A 13,354-nucleotide genomic window follows, 5' to 3' on the forward strand; every position below is an offset into this window, starting at 1 on the left:
ACAGTCTCCTTCGCTGGTCCTTTTCTCCTCCTCCACCACTAAATGTCCTGGGCTCTCTAGGTGACATTTTTTCAAGCCTATGGCTTTAAATAGAACTTGTCCGCTATCACTTCCACATCTGTACCTTAAGATTCAAACATGCCCTAGAACTCCAGAATCATATACCCAACACCCTGCTGGATATTTGTCCACAGGTTTTTTAAAAAGCATCTTAAAATTAACACAGCCAAAATAGTACTCTTGATTCTCCATAGAACTCAATTACCAAACTCTTTTCTCAGATTAACTGTTCTGAATAAATAACACTATCCAATTTTTTAAGCCAAACTTTCAGGGATTTTTCCTTATTTCTCACTGTCCATCAGAATCCCCACTCCCAAATGTACACATATAAATTATCCACGTATCACGTAAAATTTGCCTTCAAAACATATCCTAAATTTATCTTCTTGTTTTCCATTTCTACTGTTTCAACCATCATTGCTCAGATTATTCACAGCACTTTAGCTAGTCTCCCTGCTTCCATTCTTCTCCCTACACAATAGTTTTCTGTTTGGTTTTCCTTATTAACTTTATTGAAGTGTGACTTACATGCAATAAAAAAGCACCTATTTTAAGTTTGCAGTTTGATGAGCTTGTCAAATGTATACACCCATATGATCATCAACCCCATCAGGATACAGAATATTTCCATCACCCCCCAAATTTTCCTTGTATCCATTTGCATTTTACCCACCCTCACCTCTGGCCTAGGCAACAACTGATATGTTATCAGTTGTTGCCTAGGCCAGAGATTACTATAGATTAGGTTTACCTCTTCTGTAATAGTATATACATGGGTTCATATGGTATGTGTTCTTTTGTGTCCTAGGTAGCTCAGCACATTTTTTGAGATTCGTCAATGCTGTGTGTCTAGTAGTTTGTTTCTTTTTATGGTTTGGCTATACCACAATTTGTTTAAGAAAATATCAAAGAAAATCTTTGTGATCTTAGAGGATAAAACTACTAAATAGGCTATAATAAAAAATTAACACCATCAGTTCATCATGATGAACTGCCCAAAATTAATGTATTAAATAACTTAGAGCCCAGGGAGATGATGCTAGGAAATCTACCAAATAAACCATCTAGTCTAAAAATCATATAATCATGAGGCAGTATACTTATAAGCCCATTCTTCAATGGGGAAGTACTAAGGTTCAGTAATTAGTTTAAACATAAGAAGTACATAAATAGTGAGTTTGGGGGAAAAGAGATTGTTTTCTGGGATAATCACACATAGGTGACAAGCTAAAAATGGCATAAAGTCCATTGAAATTGGTTACATAAAATTACAAGGTATCTGAGGCATCTGCATTCGAGACAATATTCTCCTCCAGTTAAGGAATGGAAAATTAGACATAGGGCATTTCCCAGTAATGTAGTCAATACTACTGTACTATTAAGTGGACAGGAAGTCCTGCTTTTAAACTGAAATTGTTCCTATTAGCTTTAATAACTGATGTGAGCACTTTTAAAGTCTGGATAACCATTAAGGATTCATTTCCACAATATGCCTCCATTTAATGTGAAATCAGATGGAAGGTGTCCCAAACAACTGTTCACTTTCTTTTTTTTCAGTTATTCATTAATTAATTTTATTTTTTGTTCCCCCTGTTGAATGTGCTCTTTAAAAAGACTTTGTATGTTCCATTGTTCAGTGAATTATTCTATAAATTTCAGGTATGTCCTGCTGGTTGATATTTTATTCACATCTTTTATATCCTTAGTAATTTTCTGCAGAAATTTCAACTATAATGTGGATTTGTCTCATTTTGTTTGCAGATTTTTTGCAGTTTTTGCTTCATAGATTTATGAATCTCTGGTACTAGGTTCACAGGGATTCAGAATTGACACTTTTATTTTTATGAAATTCCCCTTCTCATCTTTGTCAATATTCCTGGTTGTGAGGACTTCTCTGTATATTTTCCCATTCTCTTACTGTTGGACTATCTGTAACTCCATATTTAAAATGCACTTCCTCCAGATGATATAAAATTGGATTTAGCTCTTAAATCCAGTGTAATATTCTTTGGCTTTTTTTAAGAAAGTTTAGAGCATTTATAATTAATCTAATGATTTACATGGTTGTTTCTAAGTGTACCATCCAGCTATTTGTTTTCAATTTGTCCCATACGTATACTTTTTTGAGTTTTATGGTTTTATTAACACGAATACAATGTGCACACAAGCTGCCTCTTCATTTTCTTCGCTGTGCAGCCTGGCATTGGGATTGGTGACTGAACAGCCGGCTAGGCTGCTCTTTCCACAATGGCTCTGTGGTTCTTAGAGGAGACGATGTGAGAAATCACAGCCCAGTAATATATGTTCCAGATCAGCAGCATTTCAAGCTCCTTGACATTGTGGACAGAGACTTTCAGAAGTCACTGGTCAGCAAGTGCTTTGTTTTCTTGTTGTTCCAGTAACCAAAGTTGGACATCAAAATCTGGCCCCTGAATCTCCTGCACACCCTATTGTCATGACCCTGGGCTTCTGCCAGTTCTTAATTATGACATATCGGTCTGACTGGTGCTGGATGGATTTGTTGGTTCTCTTTTTGATCTTTGGCTTCATGAGAGGTCTGAGGGTGGCCATGATGCTGAGGAGGACGTGTCCCATATATTTTTTGCTCTCCGTCCCTGCATTTTTTATGACTATTTAAATATTTTCAATATTCAATTTTTCTTTACCATGGTCTTACTAGCTATAACTTTTACGTTTATGCAGTAGGAGCTCTAGGGTTTGCAATATGCATCTTATCACAGTCTTTCTTCAAGTAATATTATGCCTCTTGAGTTTTAATGTAAGAAATGTATAACAGTATATTTCTATTATGCCCTCCTCTTATTTATACTTTTATTGTCAAATAATCTACATCTTCATATGTCATAAACCCCACAAATATATTATTTTATAATTTAAACAATAAAATACACTTTAAAGAAATTTAAAAATGAAGGAATTTTTAAAAAATTTACCTACATAGTGACTATTCACAGTATTTTTTATTTCTTAGTAAAACTCTGGTTTACTCTTTCTTCAGCCTGAAGAAATTTACTATAAATTTTCTTCTTGTGCAGATCTTTGGGTGATGAGTTCTCCAAGGTTTTCTTTTCCTGAACATATTTTTATTTTAGCTTCATTTCTGAAGAATATTTTTTCTGGATATAGAATTTTAGGTTGACAGACCTTTTTTCAACATTTTAAAGATGTTGTTCCAAAATATTCTGGTTTGCATTGTTTCCGATAAAAAGTCAACAACTTTCTTATGGTTATTCCCCTGCATTTAATCTCTCTTTTCTCTGACTGCTTTTAAAATTTTCTCTTTAACAATGATTTTATAAAATTTGAATTATGTGCCTTTGCTTTTCTTTTTCTTGATTAGAATTTTTTGAGCTTCTAGGACATGCAGCCTTATAATTTTGAACAAATTTGGAAAATATTAGCCATTATTTATTCAATTCCTGTAAACCTCCTTCCTGGAACTCTAGTAACACTATTGTTAGAGTTCTTAGTACCATCCCATATTTCACCAAAGGTAAATATATCTGTATGGATAATTTCTATTGTTATGTCTTTAAGCTCACTGATATGTTTTCTGTGGTGTTTAATCTGCACATAACGTATTTTGGGTTCTAGACATTCTATTTTGTTCCTTTTAATATACGGAATTTCTTCCTCACTATGTTCATGTTTACATCAACCCTTGAATGATCTGGACATTTCCCTTTTCCCAGTGCTGAGGCACCTGAATTAAAGTTCAGGGGTCACCTAGGTAAAGTACAGGGGAATTACTGTTATACATTTGTCACAGTGAAAAATGATCTTTCATCATAGGCCTCTCTTCCAGTCAATGGGTTCATGGTCTGAGAATCAGATCACATCTGGAATCTAGGGGGAAAAACTTGTGGGCAGCTTTTTAATGGGCAGCTTCCCTCTGCCTCCTTATCATTTATTTTTATTTATTTTGATTGTACATATTATGCAAAATGCTTGCTTGCTGCATATTCAGATTTCTGTAAGGACTAACATATCCTGTTAACCATTTCTATATCTCACTGTGAGTCAAGCTTCCTCATCTGCCACACAGATCTTGTTGCTCGTTGTGATCATTGCACTTACCTTGCTTTTGATTGCTAAGCACTACCATCTCCTCTTTGTTATTTTGAGATGCAATCAAATTAATTGCTATCAGGATTCCCAGTCCTAAAACAGCATCTTTTACTGTCATTCATAGCCTAGAGAGAACAGCCATCCCTGAGCTCCTAAACAATTTTTGTTCCCCTTTCACCAGTTACTTGCTTAGTACTGTCACCTGGCATGTCCTCTAGGCCTTCACATGAAATACTGTCAGCTGTTTATCCAGCTTTATGTAATATATCCTACCTACGTCTCTTTCTGAATCTTGGAATCCTTTTTCCATCATCAGCCCTGATAACTCCGACATTCCTACCTAATTTATTTTGTGTCACTATTTTTTTTTACATGTTTCTAATAGCTATCCTAGGAGAGAATAGCATGATCTCCCACTGTAGATGCCAGAGTGTTAAATTCTATTTCACAGGACTATCACCCATATTGATAAACTCCCCCATCCCCAACTTTCTTTTTTGTTCTGTTCCCCTTCATTCAGCATCCTCAACATATACAATCCTGTGCATCTACTCTTGTCTCCTCATGGTATATTGGTACATATTAGCCAAATCCTGCAGCAATGGCAGCACATAGTTTTCCTCATTCCTTAGCAAGCCTAATAGTTCTCCATATGGATGTTCTGGGATTTGTGCTGGTACTATCTTAGATCGGGTTTCCTGAAAATGGGGATTTTTAATGGGAAAGTTAATGGACAATGCTCTTAGGAAGTTCACCTGGAAGAATGTGAGAAAGGCAGAATCTGGCAGAAGGAGAAGCTGAATCACAATGTACAGTTGACCCTCGAACAATGAGAGAGTTGTTGAACAACCCTCCACACAGTTGAAGATCTGAGTATAACTTATAATTGGCCCTCCTTCTATGTGGTTCCTCCTTATACACAGTTCTGCATCCATGGATTCAGCAACTGCAGATCGTATACTACTGTAGTATAGTAATGACCTATTTCTGGATCTCAGTGCTGGTTACACAGTATGTTTAGTTTAAGAAAATCCACTGTGTTTTAAATGAACAATAGATGGAAATTAATGCAGCATATTGTAATTCAGTGAGTTTTTTTATGGGTTAGAGGTTTAGAAAAAAGTTTTTAAAAATCTTTATTAAAAGATACTTTTCAGAGCCAATTGTTTTCAGAAAAAAAAGTTTTCTCAAATGAAAATAAAGATGAAAAGGCAAAACTTTAAATACTCTAAAAAATTTCCCCAGAGTTGGATTTTTTCAGTTTATATAATGCAATCTGCTTAAGCTGATCTATTCTAAACAGTCTTTCACCACTGTGACAGTCCAAAGTTAACAACTTTTATTTATATATGTAAGGTCCTTCCAGGGTACATTTGAATCATCAAAGACAGACAAAGATGTGTTTAATTTCATTTAAGTCTATTTGGTTAAATTTTCTCTCTTTGAACATCAGTAGAGCCATGTGTGATATCTAATGGAAAATATTTCAGATTATTTGCTTAGATGGTCATGTGTGAGTCTATCGTCTATTATTTATATTTTAAAGTCATTTAATTTTAGAACTATATAATTTTGTTCTCTATTTTCTTCCTTCCTTCTTAGGTGTACACCTAATACATAGATGGATTACAAAAGTATAGGAACTAGAATGTTTATAACATCACTGTTTATAATAGGCCAAAACTGCCAACTACACTATTAATGCCTATCAATACTAGAATGGATAAATAAACTGTGGTATATGTCCATAATCATAGTATGTAACAATGAGAATCAAAATCAAAATCCACGTACAACAATATAAATGAAACTCACAGACATATCAATTGAAAGAAGTTCAATTATTCATGAAATACTCATGAATTCAATGTTCAATTATTCATGGCTGAATAATATTCTGATGTGTATGTGTGTGTATCACAATTTGTTTATCCATTTAGCTGTCAACACTTAGGTTGTTTCCATGTCTTGACTATGAAATAATGCTGCAATGACCATGACACTGCAGATGTCTCTTCAACATAATGATTTTGTTCTCTTTGGATATACACCCAGAAATGCAATTGCTGGATCATATGGCAGTTCTATTTTTAATTACTTGAGGAACCTCCAAACTGTTTTTCATAGTGGCTATATTAAAACACTTCCTGATGTGAAATTCCTATACACTAGCAATGAAAGATCAGAAAGAGAAATTAAGGAAACAATCCCATTTACCATTGCAACAAAAAGAATAAAATACCCAGGAATAAATACCTAAGGAGGCAAAAGACCTGTACTCAGAAAACTATAAGATACTGATGAAAGAAATCAAAAATGACACAAACAGAAGGAGAGATATACCATGTTCTTGGATTGGAAGAATCAATATTGTGATAATAACTATACTACTAAAAGCAATCTACAGATTCAATGCAATCCCTATCAAATTATCAGTGGCATTTTTCACAGAATTAGAACAGAAAATTTTACAGTTTGTATGGAAACACAAAAGTCCCCAAATAGCCAAAGCAATCTTGAAAAAGAAGAAACGGAGCTGGAGGAATCAGGCTCCCTGACTTCAGACTATACTATAAAGCTACAGTAATCAAGACAGTATGGTACTGGCACAAAAACAGAAATATACATCAGTGGAACAGGATAGAAAGCCCAGAGATAAACCCACGCACTTATGGTCACCTTATCTATGAAAAAGGAGGCAAGAATATACAATGGAGAAAAGAAAATCTCTTCAACAAGTGGTGCTGGGAAAACTGGACAGCTACATGTAAAAGAATGAAATTACAACACTCCCTAACACCATACACACAAAAAAACTCAAAATGGATTAAAGACCTAAATGTAAGGCCGGACACTATAAAACACTTACAGGAAAACATAGGCAGAACACTCTGACATAAATCACAGAAGATGTTTTCTGACCCACCTCCTACAGTAATGAAAATAAAAATAAAGAAATGGGACCTAATTAAACTTAAAAGCTTTTGCACAGCAAAGGAAACCATAAACAAGACAAAAAGACAACCCTCAGAATGGCAGAAAATATTTGTAAACAAAGCAACTGACAAGGGATTAATCTCCAAAATATACAAACAGCTCACGCAGCTCAAAATCAAAACAACAAACAACCCAATCAAAAAATGGGCAGAAGGCTGAAATAGACATTTCTCCAAAGAAGACATACAGATGGCCAACAAACACATGAAAAGATGCTCAACATCACTAATTATTAGAGAAATGCAAATCAAAACCAAAATGATGTATCACCTCACACCAGTCAGAATGGCCATCATCAAAAAATCTACAAACAATTAATGCTGGAGAGGGAGTGGAGAAAAGGGAACCCTCCTACACTGTTGGTGGGAATGTAAATTGATACAGCCACTATGGAGAACAGTATGTAGGTGCCTTAAAAAACTAAAAATAGAACTACCATATGAACCAGCAATCCCTCTCCTGGGCATATACCCAAAGAAAACCATAATTCCAAAAGATACATGCACCCCAATGTTCATTGCAGCACTATTTACAATAGCCAGGACATGGAAGCAACCTAAATGTCCATCAACAGAGGAATGGATAAAGAAGATGTGGTAAATATAGACAATGGAATATTACTCAGCCATAAAAAGGAACAAAACTGTGCCATTTGCAGAGATGTGGATGGACCTAGAGACTGTCATGCAGAGTGGGGTAAGTCGGAAAGAAAAAAACAAATATCATATGTTAACATATATATGTGGAATATAGAAAAATGGGACAGATGAACCTATTTGCAAAGCAGAAATAGAGACACAGATGTAGAGAACAAACGTATGGACACCAAGGGGGGAGAGGGGAGTGGGATGGATTGGGAGATTGGGATTGACATATGTACACTACTATGTATGAAGTAGATGGCTGGTGAGGGCCTACTGTATAGCACGGGGTGGGGGGAAAGAAGGTACAATCTGTTTGCAGGACATATATTAAGTTAACCTTAAAAATGCATTCCAATATACATTAGGTGCAGACAAATACTGTTTGATTCCACTTACACAAGGTACCTAGAATAGTCAACTTCATAGAGTCAGAAAGTACATTGGTAGATACCAGGGACCGGGAGGTGGGGGGGTGGGGGAGGGGGAATGGGGAGTTAGTGTTTAATGGGGACAGAGTTTCAGTTTAGGCAGGTGAAAAATTCAGGAGATGGATGACGGTGAGAGCTGCACAACAATGTGAATGTACTTAGTGCCACTGAACTGTATGGTTAAATAGGGTTAAAATAGTATGTTTTATACTACGTGACTTTACCACAATAAAAAAACATTAAAAAAATTAAAACAAATGTTAGATTTGTTACTTCTCAGTATTGCTGTAAAACCTGCCTAACAAATACTATCGTCTATTTGTTGAACGCAATTGATATTTGCCTAGGAAAGCTGATGTGTCCGAAATAACAATATTATAGCCAGAGTATTCAGTGTTTACCTTTCCCACATATCTTAAGTAAGAAACTTAAGTTCAGGGAAGTGAAACAATTTGAGGGAATAATGGAATTAGTAAAAAGTAAAACAGATCTGTCTCATTTGAAGTGTTAATATTTACTCTATACCATCTCTCCAAAAGAAAAGAAACTGTATGTAGAAGCCATGTGGGGTTTTCTGTTTATATCCCACCACCCAACCAAATAAGTTATTAACATACCATATTCCAATAACAAAGAAACATGTTCCTGCAATTACCCTAATATGGGCATCAGAGCCACTATCTGAGCTAAAATCTATCGGACTTAAGAGGCCAGCATCACTCCTGTAACACGTTAAGTAGCTTCCTGGGGAGTGGAGGTTGAAGAAGTAATGATCCTCTGAGAGGAGGTATCTGGAATATGTTTGTGTCTGAACTTACCCACATTTATATGTGACATTCCAGAGTCACACCATCATAGCTCTTCTCCTTAAATCAGAGAAGTTGTCAAACTATACAGAGAGTCATTGTTGAAGTTACTTTTTAGTCCATATAAAATTACTTAGTGTTTGTCCAACAAACGAAAAACTAAACAAAGCAAACAAACAAAAAGCAAAAACAACTGAAATAAAAGTTTTTTTAAAATGTTTCATTGATAAAAGTCAAGTTCCTGGAAACAAATTTTGGTAAAAATCTATGCCTTCTCCCATGAAATGATTCACAACAAAATAAAACGAGAAGCATTGAAAAAGATAATCAGGAAATAGCAAAAATAAAATACATAAAATGACACAGGAAAATCACAAACCTTTCAACATCGTCTATAGATAAGCAGTTCTTTTTCTCTTCTCAACAAAAATTAAGAAACATTAATACTGCATCACATCAAGTTTAAATTCTAATTTCTGAGGTTAACAGAAATGTTTGCAAATGTTAAGTTATAGCTAATGAACTAACATAAATGAACCAGTATCCTAATAGTTTTCATTTATTAAACCAGGCTGATCAAAATCAGAAAAAGTAAACACAATGAGCTATGTGCTGTAGACATTGCAAATATTAAGCGCATTATTAAAGTTCTCTTTGATAATCTTTTCTAAAATTAATTTCAAAACCTTTTCTCAAGCCAGAGTCTATGCACTAACAGACAAAGCAACCCATGTATGATTTTCTTATTGTTTTGAATTTCTATTCCAGCTTTTCTCTTTCCTCTGGAACTGATAAGAAAAAGTGTAAGTAGAAAGAGGTTGAGCAGAGCAAACTAAGCACATGCACATAAAAAACACCCATTAACGTATGTTGACACACAAGTTGCCCATAGGCAGTATCTTTTAATGGTTCTTAATTTTGTTGCTTCCTACGTTGATGGACTTAGAGATTCTCATACTAGGTGAAGTAAGTCAGAAAGAAAAAGACAAATACCATATGATATCACTTATATGTGGAATCTAAAATATGACACAAATGAACCTATCAACAAAACAGAAACAGACCCACAGACATAGAGCAGACTTGTGGTTGCAAAGAGGAAGGAGGGTGGGGAGGGATGGATTGGGAGTTTGGGGTTAGTAGATGTAAACTATTATATATAAAATGGATAAACAACAAGGTTCTACTGTATAGCACAGGGAACTATACTGAATACTCTTCAGGCAACAGAAGTACTAGCTAGATTGGAGACAGGGTTGGGCACGAAAGCAAGCAGAGTCAGAGCACATTTAGGTGTTTGAATTTTGTGCTTAAAATATTTTAAGCAGGATTACTCCAGAGAAATGTTTACATCATGGAAAGATCACTCTGCCCCATAATTGAGAATTGATTGTACGTGGGCAGGGGTAACAGATAGAAACCTATTGGGAAAAATTGAGACCAGAAGTAATGCAGAGGAAATGTTGAAGAGAGGGTAATTTGGAGATTTTTTTTAAAATTAACTTTTATTGGCGTATAGTTGATTTACAATGTTGTGTAGTTTCTGCTGTACAGCAAAGTGAATCAGTTATACATATACATATAGTCACTCTTTTTTAGAGTCTTTTCCCATATAGGGCATTACAGAGTATCGAGTAGAGGTCCCTATGCTATACATAGGTTCTTATCAGTTACCTATTTTTAGAAATGGAGTCAATAGGTCTTTTTGATTAATAGGATGTACGAGAAGAACGACAGAAATAACCCCCATATTTCTGGCTTGAGAATCTAGGTTATGGTGGGCCATTCATCAAAATAAGGAATAGTGGGAGAAGATCAGCTTTTGGAGGGAACACGATTTCAATTTTGGGCAAACTGCCTACAGTAAGCGAAGTGAAGCTATGGCTGGAGATGCCAAACAGACAGCTATGGTTCTACAACTCTGAAAGTTTGGTTTCAACTCTCAGGCAGAGCAAGAAAAGTCTCTCTGTAACTCAAGCCTAAATCTCCAACGCAGTCCCGTCACTGAAAGCTCGCCCCTACACCAGCCCCTTGCACTCTTAGCCCTTTGTTCACATCTGCCTTTTGACGTTGTACCCCTTAATTCTGGGGCTCACCGAAACCCCGAAAGGCTAGCCTCCAGGGCGCTGAAAGATAAGAAAGCCCTTGTAATAAGAAAGGTCACTCCTAGGCTTTGAGCCAGGACCTCGCCCCTCCCCCGCGCTGCCTCCAACCAGGGGGGTGCGTGGCCTGGAGGCGGGGCCCTCTTCTCCCGGAGGGTTGGTGCCCCTGTCACCCCGCCCCCTGCTCCCTACAAAGGCGCGTGTACCCGTGACGCTATCCTGGCACCAGGCCAACGGCGAGCTTCTTTGCTTACTGGGCACAAGGAAGTCCGCGGGCATTCCGAATGCAGACTCGAATCAAGGTGTAAAAGTGAGCCTTGGGCATGGCCATCAACGGTAAGCCAGTGAGACAACTCAGTAAACTGTGGTCTCCACGCTCCCGGTCGCTTCCGCGAAGGGTGTAGCTACGGCGACTGAGCAGCGCCAAACTTCTTCAAACGAAATCTCACGAGGGAGCCGAGCAAGCTGAGTATCGGCTCCGTCGCCAAGCTCCACCTGGCACAAGCACCCAGATCTTCATGCGGGGTATTTGCTTCCGTCTTGCGTTGTCATCTTTCCAATAATCCCGTTCTTCTGTTTACAAAAAAAAAAAAAAAAAAAACTGCAAAAAGAATAAAAGAAAAAAAAAGGTTGTGTGCGTTATTCTTACTTTCAGAAATGTCAGTGCAAAATCAACCCAACTGTGATCTTCCATGAGGTGTGCTCAGCCACAGGCCCACAAGAGCGAGAATGAAGGCTTTCTCAGCCATTGCTGGGAAGCTAATACACCACTTCCCAGACTCACAGCTGGGCTCTGGCTAGTCACAGAGTGAGGTGTATGATACACTGCCAAAGAGGGTTGCTTTATTCGTGTACACTGTTCTCTAATGCTCTTAGCTTGTTCTCATGTCCTCGTTCTTGTGGGGGGAGCCAGAAGAAGAGACTTAAAGGTACCAGTTAAAGGTGAGTGGTGGCGTCTAGTATCCAGCTGCAAGGAGAACGGTGTCTTCACTAGACCACCTGTGGCATGATTGGGGCGTGGTTCCTGGCTGCAGAGCCCCCGACCTCACTCACTGGCTCTCATAGTAATTCTGTCAGCTGTCACTGAGCTGCAGCTGGTTTGAGATTGCAGCTGTGCAGGGTGATTGAGCACATATAGACCACAGTAGCCAAGTTTAATACGAAAATGGATTCATTTGGGAACCAACACAGGCTTTCCAGGAACTCATACTGCATAAGTCAGAATCAAGCCTTGGACGGAGATAGATTTTTTTTCCCTGGAATCACAAGATGTTCTCTAGGGGACCCTATACTGTAAAGGCAGCTGTAATTTGCATGAACTTAAGACTCATTAATTTATCCCATACACACTACTAAATATAAAATAGATAACCAACAAGGACCTACTGTATAGCACAGAGAACTATACTCAATATTTTCTAATAACTTATAAGGGAAAAGAATCTAAAAAAAATAGATATATGTGTCTGTATAACTGAATCACTTTGCTGTACACCTGAAACTAACACAACATTGTAAATCAACTGTACTTCAATTTCAAAAAAAAGATCCATTGATAGCACCAGGAACGAAACACCTCAGACCTGGCTTTTCCTCAAGCTCAGTTTAGTAGGTAGCAATCTAATGGATTTTTTGCTAATTTTTTTTCTCTTTTATCTTGTTTCTTAGCCTTGGATAGATGACCCAGTTTGGACCTAATGCAGCAAGAAAATATCTGCAGGAAAAAAATCGTTTTTAAATGCATCTTTCAGAGTAGGAAAGTTTATGTCCATGTGGCCTTACTGGACCTCTGAAGCACCCACCATCTTGGTGGTGACAGTAGCTACAGCACAGCTGGAGAAAGCTTGGGTTTCTGCAAGAGGAGCGCATGAAAGCACAACTAACCTCTCTACAGAAGATTTTTCCCAGTAGAGTTTAGGTTCACAGACCCTGGCCAACCAGCACAGTATGACTAGTAACCTGACAGGCTTAAACAAGAACTTTTCTCTTTCCTCCATCCCGCAGATAATCCTAAATAAATTGGCTGGCAACTGCAGTACAGGTCTGGATTGTGCTGGAATCTGGGAATGTCATTTTTGCTTATGATAACTGCTGCTAGTGTTTTTCTAGCAGTGAGGCTGCTACTACACTGACCTTCTGTATGCGGTGCTCTTTGTTTTTTGTTTGTTTGTTTTTTCAGCAATAGAAACATCAATGGTTTAATGGATGGGTGATCTTGCACATCT

General features: G+C 37.2%; 1 pseudogene; it reads right to left on the bottom strand.

The window, feature by feature from the left end:
* Positions 1-2,193: 2,193 nt before the first annotated feature.
* LOC130707147 (60S ribosomal protein L32-like) lies at positions 2,194-2,634 on the bottom strand (annotated as a pseudogene).
* Between the last annotated feature and the right edge of the window lie 10,720 nt (positions 2,635-13,354).

The sequence above is a fragment of the Balaenoptera acutorostrata genome, chromosome 2 (assembly GCF_949987535.1).
Source record: "Balaenoptera acutorostrata chromosome 2, mBalAcu1.1, whole genome shotgun sequence".
Classification (NCBI taxonomy): domain Eukaryota; kingdom Metazoa; phylum Chordata; class Mammalia; order Artiodactyla; family Balaenopteridae; genus Balaenoptera; species Balaenoptera acutorostrata.